Source organism: Protopterus annectens, chromosome 2.part1 (genome assembly GCF_019279795.1).
Source record: "Protopterus annectens isolate FY-2018-M chromosome 2.part1, PAN1.0, whole genome shotgun sequence".
Lineage (NCBI taxonomy): Eukaryota > Metazoa > Chordata > Ceratodontiformes > Protopteridae > Protopterus > Protopterus annectens.
In genome coordinates this window covers 475,163,080-475,180,654 of record NC_056729.1, presented here as the reverse complement: position 1 = coordinate 475,180,654, position 17,575 = coordinate 475,163,080, and the positions used below count along the sequence as shown (strand labels likewise).

General features: G+C 38.5%; 1 long non-coding RNA gene across 1 annotated transcript in view; it reads right to left on the bottom strand.

Moving 5' to 3' along the window:
- Nucleotides 1-17,575, bottom strand: part of LOC122794111 — a 1,891,296-nt gene that overhangs the window by 361,265 nt on the left and 1,512,456 nt on the right. Inside the window, exon 4 of the long non-coding RNA XR_006363615.1 lies at nucleotides 8,904-9,079. This is a non-coding gene — a long non-coding RNA (uncharacterized LOC122794111). The remainder of the gene's footprint in view (nucleotides 1-8,903; nucleotides 9,080-17,575) is intronic.

Genomic DNA, 17,575 nt, shown 5'->3' with positions numbered 1-17,575 from the left:
TTATAATCATGGTTTAGAATTAAAATGGACCTATATGAAGCTGGATCTGATGGGTTTTTACTATATTTATGTATTACAGCTACCACCACTTTCTCCCAAGATGTTGGTGCTTCTCCTCATTTTAAAATACTGTTAAACAAAACTTTCCAGAGCTTTATTAGTTTCTTCCCTCATAGCTTCCAAACTTCGATAGAAACACCATCTATTCATGGGAACTTTCATGCAGATTGGTTATACATTACCATTTTATCTCATCTCCTCCTATCCTAACTGTTAGTAATTGAGCCTCATCTACCTCTAACTCTGGCATATTTAATTCTTTCATAAACATTTCAGTTTGTATCTTTTCTTGATTTCCATATTTCGCTGCTTTATACAGATTTTCATAAAGTTTCCAAAATATTTCTAGTACCTCGACAGTATCTCTGGTTATTTTCCTTGTTATAGGCACCCTAAGCTTAGCAACAACCCTTTCTACTTTCTGTTGCTTAAGTCATTGTGCTAAAAGTTCTTGTTCTCTGGAATTACTATCAAAAACAGTTGCTTAACAGCAGTCTTTCTAAACTCATGCAAATTATAAAGGTAATCCCTTATTTTCTGTTTAGCATTCTGCAATTGCTCCTTTTCTTATACTGTGAGATTCCCCCTGTTCTGCAATACTTTAACCTTTGCCAGTCCCTCTAAATAATTCTTGTTACTTCTTAACTATATCTCTCTTTCTTTTATTTCCAGTCTATATTTTTCTATTTTTAAACGGCACTTTAATTTTATCCCACTCTCTAGCTATATTTTTAGAAGAAATTTCTGTCTTCTCTAATAACTCTTAAATAATTTCCACTACCCATTCCTTGAATTCCTCCCTTTTTAACAGATAGGCGGGGAAGCACCAGTGTCTCAGTTTTATTTAATTAACCTGCATTTTTATTTTAGTTATTTGCATGTGATCTGAAATAGTTATTGGATGCATACCAAAACTTTTAATTAAATGTATATGTTCCTCTGAAGTATAATTTCTGTCTTGCGCAGCCCAGTTTTTGTACCATGGGAATAATAAGTAACCTCAGAACCACAAGGGCGGGAGACTTAAACCTTTGACACGTTATAAATAAACGTGCTGGAGGGACAGATTCATCAAAATCCCGGTACATGTGAGGCAGAGCACCTCTGGTCTTGTTCAAGATTGCAGATATACCCCAGGGATTACTTCAGCCTGCTTGACAGAGGCACAGCAAAAAAAATAATGATAGTTTTTTTTTTCAACTAAAGGGGTGGTGGGCGCCACACACACCTATATTCACTCTGTAACTACTACTACTGAATTCACATCTTCCATACCAAATATTTTTATAAAACTCTTCAAAAATCTACCCTCTTCTATTATATTTTCCCTTCTGGGCCCCCCAGATACATCCTAACTGCTGCAAATCAAATTCCAGTTGTTGAAACCTAAAAGTAATATTCCCTGCTAAAAGCTAATTATTTCTCTTAGAATTTTCTTAAGTTCCATTATAGCAGTTTTAGGTGGAATATAAATGCATGCCAGTGTAAACCTTCTCCCTTGGCAGTAGCCCATCAGTACTGCAAATATACAATTATTATCTTTTTTTTCTCTTCTATCACTACTGGAGGTCCTTTTGCAATTAATATACGTACTCCCCTTTTCCTGTGTCCCAGATAGTCCACTGAATAACCTTCCTGAAAACCTTTTTTTATCAAATTCACATGCTCATTTATTTCCAAATGTATCTCCAATAGCATAGCTATTTGCACTCTGCATTTTTTAATATAGCTCACTACTCTTTCTTTTTTTTGTATATAGCTGTGAAACCATTCACATTTAAAGATAATATGGAAAGTTCTGTCATCATGTTAAGAAGATATTTTTTCCACATGTTTTGTGCAACAGCTTTTTTTAATGTCTGCTTTCAGCTTTTGTGTTACACGCATACACTAATGTTTGGTAGGTTGAACTTTTATACAGTTGTTTCTTGTCATATTGATTTGAACCTATGTTACATCTTACAAAACGTTTTGTTTTAAGGAAACACCTCAAAAAAAAAAAAAAAAAAAAAAAAAACAAAGACACTCCCAGAATACCCGTAAAACCTATTAACATAATATTAACATACAAAAATATGTACATCTTCAAACAATGAAGTTTCACCCTTCTAACAGGAACAAATTATTCCAGAACTGACAGCCACACTCACATGCTTGAATTAACTTATAATGAAGTTTATCCACACTAAGATGCATAGTACAGCCCATGCTTCTACTTCCATAATTTACAACAGCACAGAAAAAAAAAAGAAAACTGATTAATGAGCCCATCAGTTAATAAAATTACTACACTTAGGAGTCCTTTTGTGTATTTCCCAACTCAGACAGACCAGGCAAACACCTCTTGCCACAAGATGAATAAAGAAAGTCCTCCTAATGTACTAATGTAAAAACACATTAGAAGAGGCCCACAAGTGTAATATTACCACAAACCATTAAACAGCAAGATGGAAATCCCTTTCTGAAGGCAATTTCAAAACAGTCTTATAGCAGTAACAGTGAGAGCAAGAGAAATTCTTTTACAAAAAAAAAAATTTCAGTGAAATGCACATGTAAATGCAGGAAACAGTAACAATCACTGAAAATAACTTAAGAAGGTGCAATTTAGCAATCTAAAGTACTTAACTATGCCTAGATGTCACTGGATATAAGTGAAAGACTTCTGGAATGTAGGGTAGGACTTCAAGCTTTGCTGAGCTCTAGGAAAGGGAGCCGTAGACATATGTAGTAAAGGAGGATTACTCAAGAGCAACACTGGTTTTCTGGATGGACACAAAATATCATGGGTCTACGGAAAACAATGGGTGGGAAGAGTACATAAATACAACAGTCTATAGCAATGAAAGAGGGGAGGGAGGGAGGGACTTTGGAAATCAGATTACTATAAATGGTGGAAGCCAGAGACACAGCTTATAAAACAACAGCAGCAAAAGAGTGAGATAGATAGAAATATTTTCAAAGAACAATCAGGCTAGCTAAATCAAATAAAGGCAATATCAGAGCTTTTTTAGAAACTTTAGCTTAATGTGTTAGTGGGGGATGGAGCAAACACAGAATGCCGCTTTAAGAAGGTAAATGATGAGCAGAATATAAAAGCACTGAAGCACAGACTGGACCAGAGACAATTATCTCACTGCTGAACTTTTACTACAGTTTAAGGCACCAGACCATGCATAAATTTACCATTAACATTTTTATGGAGAACAAAAAAACTTCAGTAATAAATAACTAAAGCTCTCTGCCACAACTATGATTTAAACTACAAGACTAAGACCCAGCAGGGATTAAAATACAAATTGATAGCTTTTACATGTAATTCTACTTGTGGAAATAGAAGTGCAGAATAATGCAGAAACACAATCTTCCCACAACTGCTAATTAAAATATAAGACTAAGGTCCCAGAATAAACTAAAAAAATGCAAACAAATAAGTTTTTTGGCTAAAACATGAAACAGAGCAGAGAAGTAAAAAGAAGTATTGTCACACAGGTGTCTATACATATAACGTAAATATTTAAGCAGAATTAAAATAATGTAATTCTCTTTCCTTTTTGATGAAAATCTAGTTACTCACAGTTCCACACCTCTCCATGTCTTGTATAAAAGACCCTGGGAAGGGGTAGCTCTGTGATGGCAATAGCATACTAGCTAGACAAGCATCCAATCAAGGGTGTAAAGAATCGATAAACAAGGCCTGCAGTTCAGAGATTCATCTAGATGAAGTGATGGCTACCAGAAAACTGGTTAGCACAAAAGAAATTTCAAGTCCGCCTTAGCAGCTGGCTCAGAGGCACACAACAGTCAAATGGATGAGGAACAAAAGGAAGCAGTTCATTAAAAGCTCATAGCCTAATCCTCTGTACTACCAGAACATTTGATGGTTTGTTATGGCTTCATCTAATGCATAGCAATGTTCCTTATCATCACTAAGTCCCACAATTGCTGAAGTAAAGAGTCCCAGGCTGTCAATAGGTTTTCTAAGATTAATGCCAAAAAGAAGCAATCATCCATGTATGGAAAGACCACGTGATACAGCCTTCTTCTTTACTGTTAGGATTGTCATGTGTTTCATAAATACCTTGCAGGCACAAGATATTATAAAATAATGAACTGGTAGTGTCTGGCTCCTACCTAGAAGTGAAGGAACCTTCTTTACTCCTTGGCAATCTCGACATGCAGTTTCTTAAAGGTCCAAAAAGGACATGCAATCTTCTCTTGACAAAAAGTGAAAGACTGACCATACTATGAACATCAGAAATGTTTGCTTTGTTACAAAGTGGTTTAGGCAGCTTAGGTCTAAGACCAGCCTGAGTTGCTTCATCTTTTGTGATATTAAAATAATCTGGAATACTATTCAGACACTTTCTGGTAAGGTGTGACCTACTGGGTGGCTTTTTTGAGGAGGTTTGTGACTTTTTCTTATGGGAAGGAATGCCAGAAAGTGGAAGGAAGTGTGACATACAAGAAAGGAATAGGATTAAGTAGCCACTGAATATTATGTCCAGTATCCACCTGTTGCATGTGATGACCTGACATGCTGACATATTGAAAGACAGATGCCCATCTGACTCCAAAGTGAAGTAGCCATTCAAAGCCTCAAGGCTACTCCCCCCCTTTAACTGGGGGCTGCCAAATCCATAACCAGTGTGAATTCCTGTCATTCTGCTAGTGTCTGCCATAGAAACCACCACCATGACAGTATTGGTTCCTTGCTGGCTGTTGATTTTGCTGATGCTGCTGGTCTTGATGGAAGCATTTTGTTGTCGTGGGCTCCTTTGCATCCGGAAAAGGAATAAATGAGGAGCTGTGCATTTTTGCCTTCCTATACACTGTCCTCCAGTTTAGTTTTATCCTGTGGCCCAGAAAGGCTGCAGGCAATAAACAAGTAGTTTAGAAAGGATGCACGGAAATTCTCCTGAAAATCTAACAGAACCAGGTGTAACAGAACGCAATGGCTCTGATGCCTGTACCATTCACTGAATTATGAGTTAGACACAAAGGTAAAAAGGGTAGATGCTTGAGTGAAGGGTTTGTTTTGCGTCTGAAAGTCAGTCACTTTCTCCAGTGATGTGAACATTTCATCCAGTGTAGTGTGTTGGAACTTCAGCTTGTGCAGGTGATAGTTCACTGCCAAAAAGGAAAAAAGTTGTGGACAAAGAGGCATGCACCCCAAACCCGAGTCCTTTTGCAGAGAATATATTAGTGGATTCTGCATGGTGTGTGTCTGCTTTAGGGCTGGTACATTGAAAATAGAATCTTTTTCAAGGACTATTGGTCCAACAGTCAGAATTCAATGGGAGATGCAGGATAGGATCTGGTCTGCTAGGCAAGATAGCAAAAACATTGGGTTCCTTCCCTGCTTACTTGTAGCTAAGCATTGCTATGTCATCCACTGGGGGAATAACCAGCAAGATGAGAAGGCAGACTGGAAGGCCTCCTACAGAACTTTTTCAGAGGCCAACAAGGCAGGTTTGAACCACCCTATTTCTTCTGCATAAACAGTAATTTCACCCCAAACCTAGGATTATCACGAGGCTAACAGGGGAATCAGCCTCACAAGTGATGCCTGTGTCTGGCTTGGAGGACTCTTGGGAGAGTTGAGGTGCTTCCATTTGAACCACTGCACAGTGTGCCTCCTTAGAGGGGGGATGTTACTAGAAAATTACTTAGAGACCAATACAAATTCAGACTCCCTGGATTTTTTCTTCTGGAAATCCTCAGACTTTCTTTTCCAGATTCACGAAACATCACAGGCTTAGATGCAAGGTTAAATAGCTCTATGGATGAAGCTGAGGGGCAAGGTAGGCATTGTGATAACCCTATGCAATGCAGGATGCAAACCCAGGGCCAAGACTCATTCCAATTCATGTGTCAAGGTTTGCGGGCCTCATCACTGAAGACTAGAAACTGCGTTTCACCCAAACATTTGACAAAGGGACAGTGTTAACTTCCACCACTCAGCCTGGCACTGGCATTGATGTCAGTGCTCCTAGAAAAAAGAACTCCAAAGCTGACAACTCTGACATCCAGACCAAAGCCAATAAGCTCAGCATAAACAAGCCCTACTACAATGGAATAGTCAATGCTAAGGGCATTGATGCTAAATCCATCAACACCAATCAGGGCATTGTCATGGAAGAAACAAAACCTAGTTGGGGCCAAGGCCTGCAGGGTGCTATGCAGTCTCAACAATGATTGGTACTGCAATGTGGTCCAGTGAAGAGGTTAGCAAAGAAGAGGGGAGGAGTCAACTGGGAATTTGGGTTAGGCTCCATAATCATAACAGTTAAGGTGTTTACCTCAGAGATACATGTACAGGGTCTGATTTTCATCTTTACAGAAACTGGCTGTGCTTGAAATGGTCCATAAGAGCAGCTAGTCTAGTACTTACCTATGAACATATGAAGGTAATACTATCCACACCTGGCCCCAAACATGATACACATGCGACTAGACCTAAATCCATCTATCCATGAAGCGTGGCTCTTGAGGAATGCTAATAATAACTGTCCAATGAAGCATACCTGTGGGCATAAACAGATCTAAGGGAAATGGAAGAAAGTGGAATGGGCAACTAAGACCTGGACAAAGCTTACCTGAAATGAAAGAAATGCCTTCCATTTTTACTGAATCATACCTATGTTGGGGTCTAGCAGTTGTGCCCACAGGACTCGCACATTTTTAAAGTCAGATATTGTATCCAATAAACATAGATAAGAATGAGTTAGCCAACACACATTAGGCTGTACACACCACTACTTTGCAGCAAACCATGAAGAGTATAGACATATCAGAAGCATATAGTAAGCACTGAGGTAACATAACTCCTATGCTCACTGATACTATGCACCCAACAAACAAAAGCAGCAAGATTTCTCATCACACATAGCACTAGCAGTACTCAGCAGTATGGAAAGGTAGGGAAGAGTCCACAATCAGTCTTAGGGTTGAAAAAAGTAAAGAAAATTGGGAAGTTCTCATCAAACAGTCTCCAATTTGCCAAAGGAAATCCTGATTTAGAACATATTGAAATGAGCAATCCAATCCAAAATAAGTAGGCTGGAACTATTTTATTATTCTGCTAGCTCAATGAGCAGCAAACAAGAGTTTGTGGAAAATGGCAACATCCCAGGGATTATGGGTACACAGTGAATTTAAACCCTGGAAACATTTTATCAAAGCTGATCTGAAAGCTGGTGTTTTAGTCTCAGTGATTAAGACGAGGAACCAGACCATGTCAAACAGCATGTTACAGATGGCCAACTGTGCTGTGTGAGTGCTAACAGAAATTACAGTTTTGTGCTTAAAACCCCACAATGCTGTACCTCTCCTACCTTGTGTTAATAAAGAACACATCTCTAGAAATACTGCCACTGTAGTTATAAAAAACATGACACATTGCTTCCATCTGTTTTTCTCAATATGACTACATACCTCTCAACTGTACAAATTTTCGCAGAATGTCTAGATTTTTGCTTCATATTTTTGGTGTCTTACTCCTAAAGTCTGTACCTTTCTGGCAAATAGCTGAGTATTTAAGTCATTAAATAATGACAAATATTTGAGTTTAAGACTCCACATCCTTCAAATAATTCATGCTAATGCAAAACCTATTATTCTATTAACTTTCTAAGTTTGTAAGAGCAATATTTAAAATCTGTGCCTATTTGTCTCCCCCCTCATTTTAGGCTTTGTCCAGATTTTTTGCTCTAAGAAGTTCAGAGGTATGCATGACTATGAAAAAGTACTTCTTGTTTAAGTAATCCTGTGTCTAGACACGGTGCATATAAACACATTGCAAGTAAGAATTTTGTCAGTTAAAGACATCTTTTGGTTTCCACATGCTGTAAAGCTTTGGAAAGAGAAAAAATGTACTCAGCTGAAAAACAGATTATGCCTGGCTAAATTTCATCACAAGTCTAAAAACCAGAAGTCAGAGGTGGGCAGAAAAGAACTGCTGAAGTTCAGAAAAAGCCCAGTTTTGCAGGATCACTTGACACAGACATTGTTTGTTCATACATATAATACTGCCACTCTATATTACTAAATTATGTCTCTCAGTTCATGATGGACAACAGGCCAATTACACTTACGTAGCACATAACAGGTGCACTATAACCTGCTGAAACATACCAGTCATACTCACAAGGAATCATTACTTTTATAATCTTGTAGAGGAAATGGGCACCCTGGGGCTAGTGTCTTCAATCTCTCCCATCCTTCATAATAGAATTGAGTAAAAAACACTAGCAATAGCTAAACATTCACTTTCTCTGATAATCTTCATGGAGATGACTTCCAGCTAAAGTACATCTGTTTGTTTGTTTTTTCCTCTGCTGCAGCTAATTAAGATGCAGTTATGTAATATTATTGATCTGGCATTACTACTTAAGAGCCCTGCTTGACAACTACAGACAAGCAGCATTTAGGGAACTGCTTCACATGCTTCCCGAGGGCCCACTCGTTTGGCATTTTAGCTTTCTCATCTATGCCTGATAGGATTCAGAAGCATGTATTTTAAGTAAACAAATGAGCAATAGCTGAAATCTCATGGAAAGACTGAATAAAGGTAGGATGTACTATTGATTAAATTTAAAAACTTTTGTAATGAACAATATAACATTCCATCAAACCACAAAATGCATATGAGAAAACCTGGTTTGGAGTTTGGAACCTTGAACTAAGAAATTGATTTATGCTGCTTGCTACAAAACTTGGCAAAAAAATGGATTTAACTTAATTTTTATATATTTTGGTAAAGCTAAAAATTAGACAGAGGACAGATTTATACATGCCGTTTCTTAGTAAGATAGTGACAGAGTTACAAAAACTGTTACATTTACCTATTGGTTGAACATCATGTGACATTCTGCATATCTTCAGCCATCCTTCCTTATCGAAGAAAGAAGATGTTCGCCTGGCAATGGAGTCTAGCACAGCAGCATTGAACCTCATACTGCACAACTAGCGAAATTGAAATGGAAAGTGTCCACAAGTGGCACCAGTAATTGTGGTGATTCTGTTGGAAAGCAAATACAATTTAGTAATTATTCATTAAAGAAGGACCTGTAGTTCTTATTTTTCACACTTTATGAACATTACTGATGCAAGTATGCTACCATAGAAAGATAACTTACAAAAAGTGTTGCTGTAAATCAGTAAAAGTGCTGCAGCAAACCAAATACATTTGTTCTTCTCTTTCCCTATCTATTTTGCAACCCATCCCAGAAAGACCTTCACTACGCTACCACACCAAACAGTACATACCAGCATGCCAGCAGTCACTTTCTGTACAGTAATATTTCCTGAAGGCTTCTGTAAATCCTCTCCTCAGTAATGTGAGTGCCTTCATCCTGACATTCTGCTTTAGTTTTGCACCATCAGTATGCCCCAAGATGATGTATGCAGCACACAGCCATACAATGCCTGTCTTTTCCTGTCTCTTCTCTACTGTGTAGTGCCTAAGTGGGAGTGCTCCAAGCTTTTTCTAGTGTTCCATGTCATGCACTACTTACATCACTATGTAAGGTGATACTTCTAGCCAAATGACAGGGGCTATTTTGTAACAAAGGAATTAATTAGGTTAAGAATGGCATTAGAGAGAAAGCACAGGAAGGACTGAGCTATGATATGGAATGGATATTGCATATAAAAAGGTGAAGTGGAGAAACAGCAAGTTCTTTTTTACATGTGACAAATAATGACTTTGTATTACTGGCTACACCAACATGAGTACAAACAGCAAAAAGTAGGGGCAATACTGCATTATCAACGGTTTAGAAGGCAGGCAGTGCTTAATATCATCCTAAGGGCTGGGGAACTAAGAGACAGTGGCCCACGTGTGTTCACGTTTGCTTTACCACTTAAACAGTTGTAGGACCAGAGCTGGCAGACCAGAGGTCAATTACCAATCTGCTCAATCTACAGCATATAGTAAGGGCAGTTTGCAATAAGGTCTTTGCGGATTACAGGAAGCCTAATGATCCAACATGTGGCACCTTGGAATGCTGGCAAGCATAGCTGGATTTTAAATTATGTTGCATTCTTCCAGCTATCTGCTTATGTGGATTTATGGAAAAAATCATCAATAACTTGAATTGTCGATAAATGGATATGAACCCTCTGATAAGTATACTTTGTTATATATACAAAGTTGACACACACAAGTCTACACACTAATGTTTCCTGTAAATGTTCTGAGGTATGACACTGATACACTGACCAAAATGAATTTAATGAAAAGATATATAAAATTTTAAGCAACTAAATATAGTTTTTGCAAAACTGAAACACAAACTTTCAGTATAATTATAGCTTTGGAGGGTTATACAAGGCTAGTCAGCCTACCACTGTATTTTACAGCTTTGTGTTCTTGTACTGATTGGTATGAAGAAAGATATTTTTTACTGAAGCACTGAAATATGACAAGGTTTAGCGAAGTAACAATTCTTATAAAAAAGTTGGCCATTGTACAACTACTGCTATCTGGAATGTTTCTGTCTGATGTTTATATAAAGGGAACTATTCAGCTGGTCAAGTACAACATTCATCAAGAAAGGAATATGCTGTTGTTATATTCTGTTAATTCCTTGTTTCATCAAACACTGTAACTGTTAAAGTGTGAGATCTCTGACAGCTGCATTAAGGAAGTTTCTCCTTACCCCCAACTGATGTGCAGTCTCCTAGGTTCATAGGTGTGTACTAGGCTAATGGCCCTGGAGCCTTTACAAGCCTAGCCCATAGACTTATCCTGGCGTTGTGCCACCCAACCTTAGTTCCCAGTGCCTCTGTCAAGTAGAGCTACTGGAATGATCCCCGGGGTGAATTTTCTATTTCCCATCCACTCATCAAGATTTCTCTTGAATACAGTCAGTGAGGCTCTCTGCTTGACATGTATGGGAAGTCTATTCCATAGCATGGGCAGTCTCTGGGTTAAGAACCTGTCCCTCCAGCTTGTTCTGTTGATTGTGGTAATGAGGTTGAGGTCTCTGGAGTGTGTAGTGCTAAGGGATTGGGATTTTTTTAGATGTAGCATTTCTAACAGAGCTGGGTCAGACATGGCTTTCTAAGTCAAGCAGAGATCGCCTCTAAGTAGGCAATATGAGACAGAGAATAGTTGGGAGTTTTTTGAGTCTGTCCATGTAGGACAAGTGTTTAAGGCCTAAGATCCTCTTTGTGACCTCTCCAGTTGCTGTTGGTGTCTAGTGAGGTACATGCCAAACGGGGCATTGTACTCGATGACTGGCCTAATGAGGGAAGAGTAGAGGGAGACAATGACCTCTTTCTTCCTGGATGCAAAACCCTTAGTAATGAGAAGTGTCACATAGAAGGACTTTCTGACCACAATGGCAATGTGGTGGTCAAAAGAGAAGTTGCTGTCAACCTGTGTTTCCAGATCTCTTATGATGCCTTCTGTGTTCAGTGGACTACCATCGATGTGGTAATTCATGGGAACTGGGTTTTTCCCAAAGGGGATGACACATTTTTTGGCATTGAGCTTAAGGCCATGGTTCTCACACCAGTCATTGGTCTCAGTGAGACCTTTCTGTAGGATGTCAACATCACTTGGGGAGATAATTATGGCTCCCAACTTGCAATCGTCTGCGAACTTTGTCAGCCAGGGTCCCTTCGTGTTGGCCTGGACTTCAGAGAAGTATATACCAAACAGGAGAGGACCCAGGACTGAACCCTGTGGGACTCCACTTGTGACTGGTCAACAATCTGACTTGGAGTCAGCTACTTTCTCACTGTGTGTTCTATCTGTGAGCCAGTTTGCAACCCAACTAGTGATATAGGGGTTGATGCCTAGCTTAATGAGTTTTCCTATGATTCCTGAGTGGGGAATGGTATCAAAGGCCTTGGCCAAATCAAGGTAGGCTGTATGAATCACCTTGCCTTCATCCACAGCTCTGGTGACTGACTTAAAGAAGTCAACCAGGTTGAGCAGGCATGATCTAACCCTTCACAAAACCAAACTGTGTGGGATCCAGAGTTTGGAGGTTCCCTATATCTTTGTTTATTAGGTCCATGATGATGTGTTCCATAGCTTTGCATATCAGACTTGTCAGGCTAATGGGGCGATAGTTCCCAGGATCTGTAGTTGCTCCGCCTTTGTGGAGAGGGATGACTCTAGCAGTGCACCATTTGGTAGAGACAAAGCCTGAGGTGAGGCTGTGATTGAAAAGGGCACACAGGTGAGGTGCCAGTTCACTCTATAGTTCATGTAGAACACAGCCAGGGATATTGTAAGGTCCCATAGAAGCTGTATTCTTGGCCTTGGACAGTGTTGTTTTAACCTGTGCAGCAGTAATACTGGGTGCCTGGCAATCTACTGATATTGTGATTGGTCCTTTCATGGGGGAGAGAGGGGTAAAGCTGACACTGAATCGGTTGGCCAGTATATTGGCAATATCTGTTGGCTCGGTATAGGAGGTCCCATTGTCCAACAGCTCCAAGCAAATTTGGGTATTGCCGTGGAGATTCTTTACATAACTATAGAAGGCCTTGTGGTTGTCTTTACTATCTGCTGCAATTCTGTTTTCATAGCTAGCTTTAAAGGATTTAATGAGGACTCTCAACTTTTTGTTGAGGCTGATAAGGGAGTTTTTCCAGTCTTGAGACTTCACCTTATTTCTCATCAGTTTCCTCCTCCTGTTGTAGAGTTTGTTTATGGCAGGGGACTACCAGATTGGCTTCCTTTTTTTGGAGGAGAGCATCTTGGTTCTATTGGGTATGGCAAGATCCATGCATTTGTGTATGTGTTCATACAGGGCATTAGTGTATGATTCGGCAGTCATGCAGCTGTTCTCCAATTCCATGGGTGCTGTAAAGTTAGCCACCTCTGTTTTTAGGAGCCCGAAGTTAGCTTTGGAGAAGTTTTTCATGGTAGTTACCTTTGCGGGGGGTGGAGTTCTAAGGTGATTAGCTTGTGGTCGGATCTAACCAGGGAGGAGTTGATGGGGTAAGAATGAGCTGGTCCAGGTCATTGGAATTAATGAATTTCAGGAAACGTTGCACAAGTGTATTGGTACATGAGTAGTTTTCCCATATTTAAAGATGCAGGGCTGTGAGGTGCTGGAGGTTTTTGTCCATACAAACAAGCATTGTTTGACAAGCCTTGCCTTAAATTTAATGGTTTGACACTCAATTGTCTTTTCTCATTGGAGCATGCTCTGACGAAAGTGTTTTTCAGTTATCCAATAGGGACCTAGTGTATAGTGGTTAGTTTTAATGTAGAAACTGGTTCGATATTTGAATTCACTCTATAATAGTTCCGGTTCATTTTACAGGGCTCTGAGTTTTTTCAGAGTGTACAGGTTTTCCTGTTTATGTACAGGTATTTTATAAATGAGCTTTCCCAGTTTACTTATAAGTTACTTTGTAAGTATACCATAATTTGTTCTTTTATTTTCAAATTGATTTATTTTTTAGTTAGTACCGGGGGATAGGAGACATTTTCATCAATTTCTTCCTTTAGGGAAGAGCTTCTTGTAAAGAAGCACATTTAGAAAAGTAATGAAGAATAGTTTTTGTGCACCAAAACAGGAAGAGGTGTTTTATGTTAGAGGTACAAGACTTGGTTAATGTACCAAGGTGAACAGTATTTGAGTTAGGAATGATGGAATTTATAGTACTGTTGTAATCTATGATGAGTAGAATATGTGCTCCATGTAAGAGAGGAGTTCATTATCTTCCACTCTATTATGCACTTGTTTTAAACAGACAGATTAATATGTGTGGGGAAATCAATTAATGATCAAAAGTCACCAAATATTAGATGATAATATGTCTTAGTCTGTGGGAGAAAAATTAAAAGGATAGAAACAACTATTTTCCAATTCACTTACAATAGCTATGGTGATATTCAATTTTAATGTTTCCTGTGGTGATGGAGGTAAAGGACCTATTAGGGTCTGCGTCAGAAAGATTTGGAGAGGAGGTAACAGTTTGTCATGGGAATATATATATTTTTGCAAGAATCAAGATTCAACCACCTATTCATTTGCCAGGTCTCATAATAGTACATCTGGAGGAGATGAATCAAGGAATTACATTAAAACGTTTTAACCAGATTTCTATGTTTGCAGTTACGCCACATGTATGTGTATTAGTCTATGTTGAAAATGCTGAAAGTATCTAACTAAAATAATTAAAAACATCTTTGGGATAAAAAGGGTTTTCTTAAGAGGCCAGTGTTTGGATCGCTAGCTACTTTTATGAAAAGAATGGAAATGGTACACTACTGTTAGCCCTGGATTTTCAGGGTTTGTTTATTTTGTTATATGTACAATCTGCTTTACTAGGGTAAGTGGGTTGAACAAGAGATCATTTTCAGCTAACAGTTAAACAACAGTATCCCTCCCTCTCTCTCTCTGTATAAATATATATATATATATATATATATATATATATATATATATATATATATATATATATATATATATATATATATATATATATATATATATACCGTAAATTACAAAAGAAAACACTGAACAAAGGTCTGCAATTTAATTACTTTTCTGGCTGTAGCTGAATAACTTCTAAGTATAGTGCAAAACAAGGTCTGAGCCAAACATAAATGAGGGTGATTAGAGACAGAAAAGAAGCGGTCATTTTACAGAAGGTAAAGAAAATAACAGTAACACTCACAAATCACATTATCTGCCAATGGCATGGGAATACAAAGTTACTTCCTTATGTCTGGCATGAGTCATACAACGTATTATGGGAAAGAGAAAGGGTTGAGGGAGAACAAGATCACGTTGATACATCAAGCCCCATTGGTAGCCATGTTGTGGAAAACAGGCTAAAATTACAAATAAAGCACTTAGAGTGATTTTGAGGTGTTAAAATAGGTCAGAGAGCAAAGATAGAGTGAAAAAAACAGTTTTTTTTAGTTCTAGGGTGGCGTTTTCCTTTAAAAATGTTAACAAAATTATCTTTAGTGTCAGTCAGGCCAAACATAAGTTGTCTATAAAATAAACATACGAGACTGGAGGAAAACATTTGAATTATAAAGAAAATTATACAATAAAGGATCATTACTATTCAAACTTGAGCACACTGATTAGACAGCCCAACCAGCATGCTCGTTGTAAATCAAACATATACCAAAAAAAAAAAAAGTCTAGCTGGTGAACTGCCACTGAGCAACTAGACTTTCTATTGGCATAATCTGGATAACAGCATTTCTTTTACTAGGGACAGAGCAAAATATGAGAACAATCAGGTACATTCTGTAAAACTATTCAATGGAGATATTGTTTTCTTTGTCACTTCTCTTGCACTGCACTGATATACTGTGCAAGCGTGGGAATATAAGTCTCATATGCATGCACAGTAACATGAGCATACAGAAGACAACATGGAGGAAGACTACAATGTGATTATACAAAGACATTATTTAATAAAGGTAAGCAATTTCTTTCTTAACTAATGTCATTGTATAACAGCAATAACCCAGGACTGGCTATGGGTATCACACGATTTACATCAGGTTGGTCTTGTTACATCAATCAGACTTCACCCTCATGATGAAACCATGCCAACCCTGGGTAAATCCTGTGATACTAACTCCCAGTCATGAGTTACTGCTAAATTACACACCTGCTTGACCATGAGTAAATTGTCAAATACCGGAGGACATTGTTGCTACCATGGTAAGTCCCTTTTGCTGTTGAGAATATTCATCAAGAAATGGGAAAACTGTTTCCCCAAATCAGCTCCAATAGTTGACAAATAGAAGTGATCTCTTTATTTGTTAAACTGTGTTTGTTAGAATGGTACACAACCTTCTGCACCAAAGGCAAGTATGCTACTAACACTGCTTTCAGATTTTACAACATAGTGTGCCATTTGATAAACAAAAAACAGGTAGTTCCACACTGAAAACAGATTTAGCATGAGCAGCAGTAAACTTTCTTCCTTTGAAGCTCACAATTCCATGAAAATGAACTGAAACTCATAATCCCTTGAAAATGCACTGAAACTCTTAATTCCCTGAAAATGTACTGAAACTCTAACTCACATTTCTGTCAGCAGTCTGGGTAGTTGGTGTACAGCAGTGGTTCCCAAACCTTTATGGACCAAGACCCACTTTTGAAAATGGTAATTTTTCACAACCCACTACTTGCATCGGCATGTGTAGCACACATGAACCTCCTTAAAGGAGAACGTGCCACCAGAGTGTTTTTTCAGGATTTAAAGGGGCCATGTAAACGATTCTCATACTTTAATTAGCAGCACCGGATCATGGTCAAATGAGGTTCTAGGCAGGATAATAGACTGGGGCCCCCCAGAGCACTCCTCCTGCAGCAGCCCCCTCCCCAGCCATAGCAGTGATCCATTATTTGGCTATTTCTCCGAGGTACCACGGAGACTGTTCAAACCTGTCAGTGTGTATACTGTTTTATTTACTTCTACAATGATTACAGACATTGAAATAAAATGCACAAACAATAGCCATTTGTTAAACAAACAACGCAAATTTCTCAATGAAAACAGACTTGACATGAGCAATAAACTTCTCTGCCACTGAAACGCACATTCACTGAAACAGCATTATAACCCACATTCAGATAAAATGCATCTTGCCAGTGGTGAATTAAGTTTACCTTTAGGCTCTTTTCAAACTATAGGCTCCTTGAACACATTTTTATGGCCATGAATATATGTATGTGTTCTTTGAGTCACCTTCCTGATTGTATTAAACTATATTCCTTGTATAATAGAGCATCACTTGTTAGTGTGTTTTAAATTCGTAGTTTTGAACATTTTTCAGTAAGCAATGAAACAAAATGTATAACCCAATAATGACAAAACTGCCCATTTCAGAACATTTTAAAAAGAGCGACTAATTTAAATTCCATACAATTACATGCATGCATAAGCGCGCGCACACACACACACACACACACACACACACACACACACACACACACACACACACAAACACACACACTCTTTCTCTCACATACAGAATCAAACGGTTTAAATTATACATAGACACACACACATACATTTACGTTCTTTTCAAACTGAATGGCCACATGCGCACGTGACCTTAACCCTACTCTTAACTGAGCTGTTAACTTAAATTCCAAGTGCGACTGCAGATTTTTTTTTTAAATTGTTGAAGCCTCCTGGCCAACATGCAGCTATAAAAGTGGGAGGGTGCCACATAAAAATTGTGCCCTTTACGAGGCTGGCCTGTACGGCACCCTAGACAGTCGCCTAATTTGCTTAAACCCAAGTATGGCCATGCCAATAAACCGAAAGTGCAGTTCAATGAAAACTCACTGTCGTGAACTACACTTAACCAAACTGCAAAAACACTAACATATACACTGCAAACACATTTTTGCAGGACAGCAAGCCCCCCCGCACCCCCCTAATTATATATACTAACTCTGAGATCGCACTACAGCGGGGGAAAGGGTAAATTTATTTACCCTCATTGCACTGCAATCTATATCAACAAGCTCCAACTGCTGTATAGGTTCCAATCTCGTCA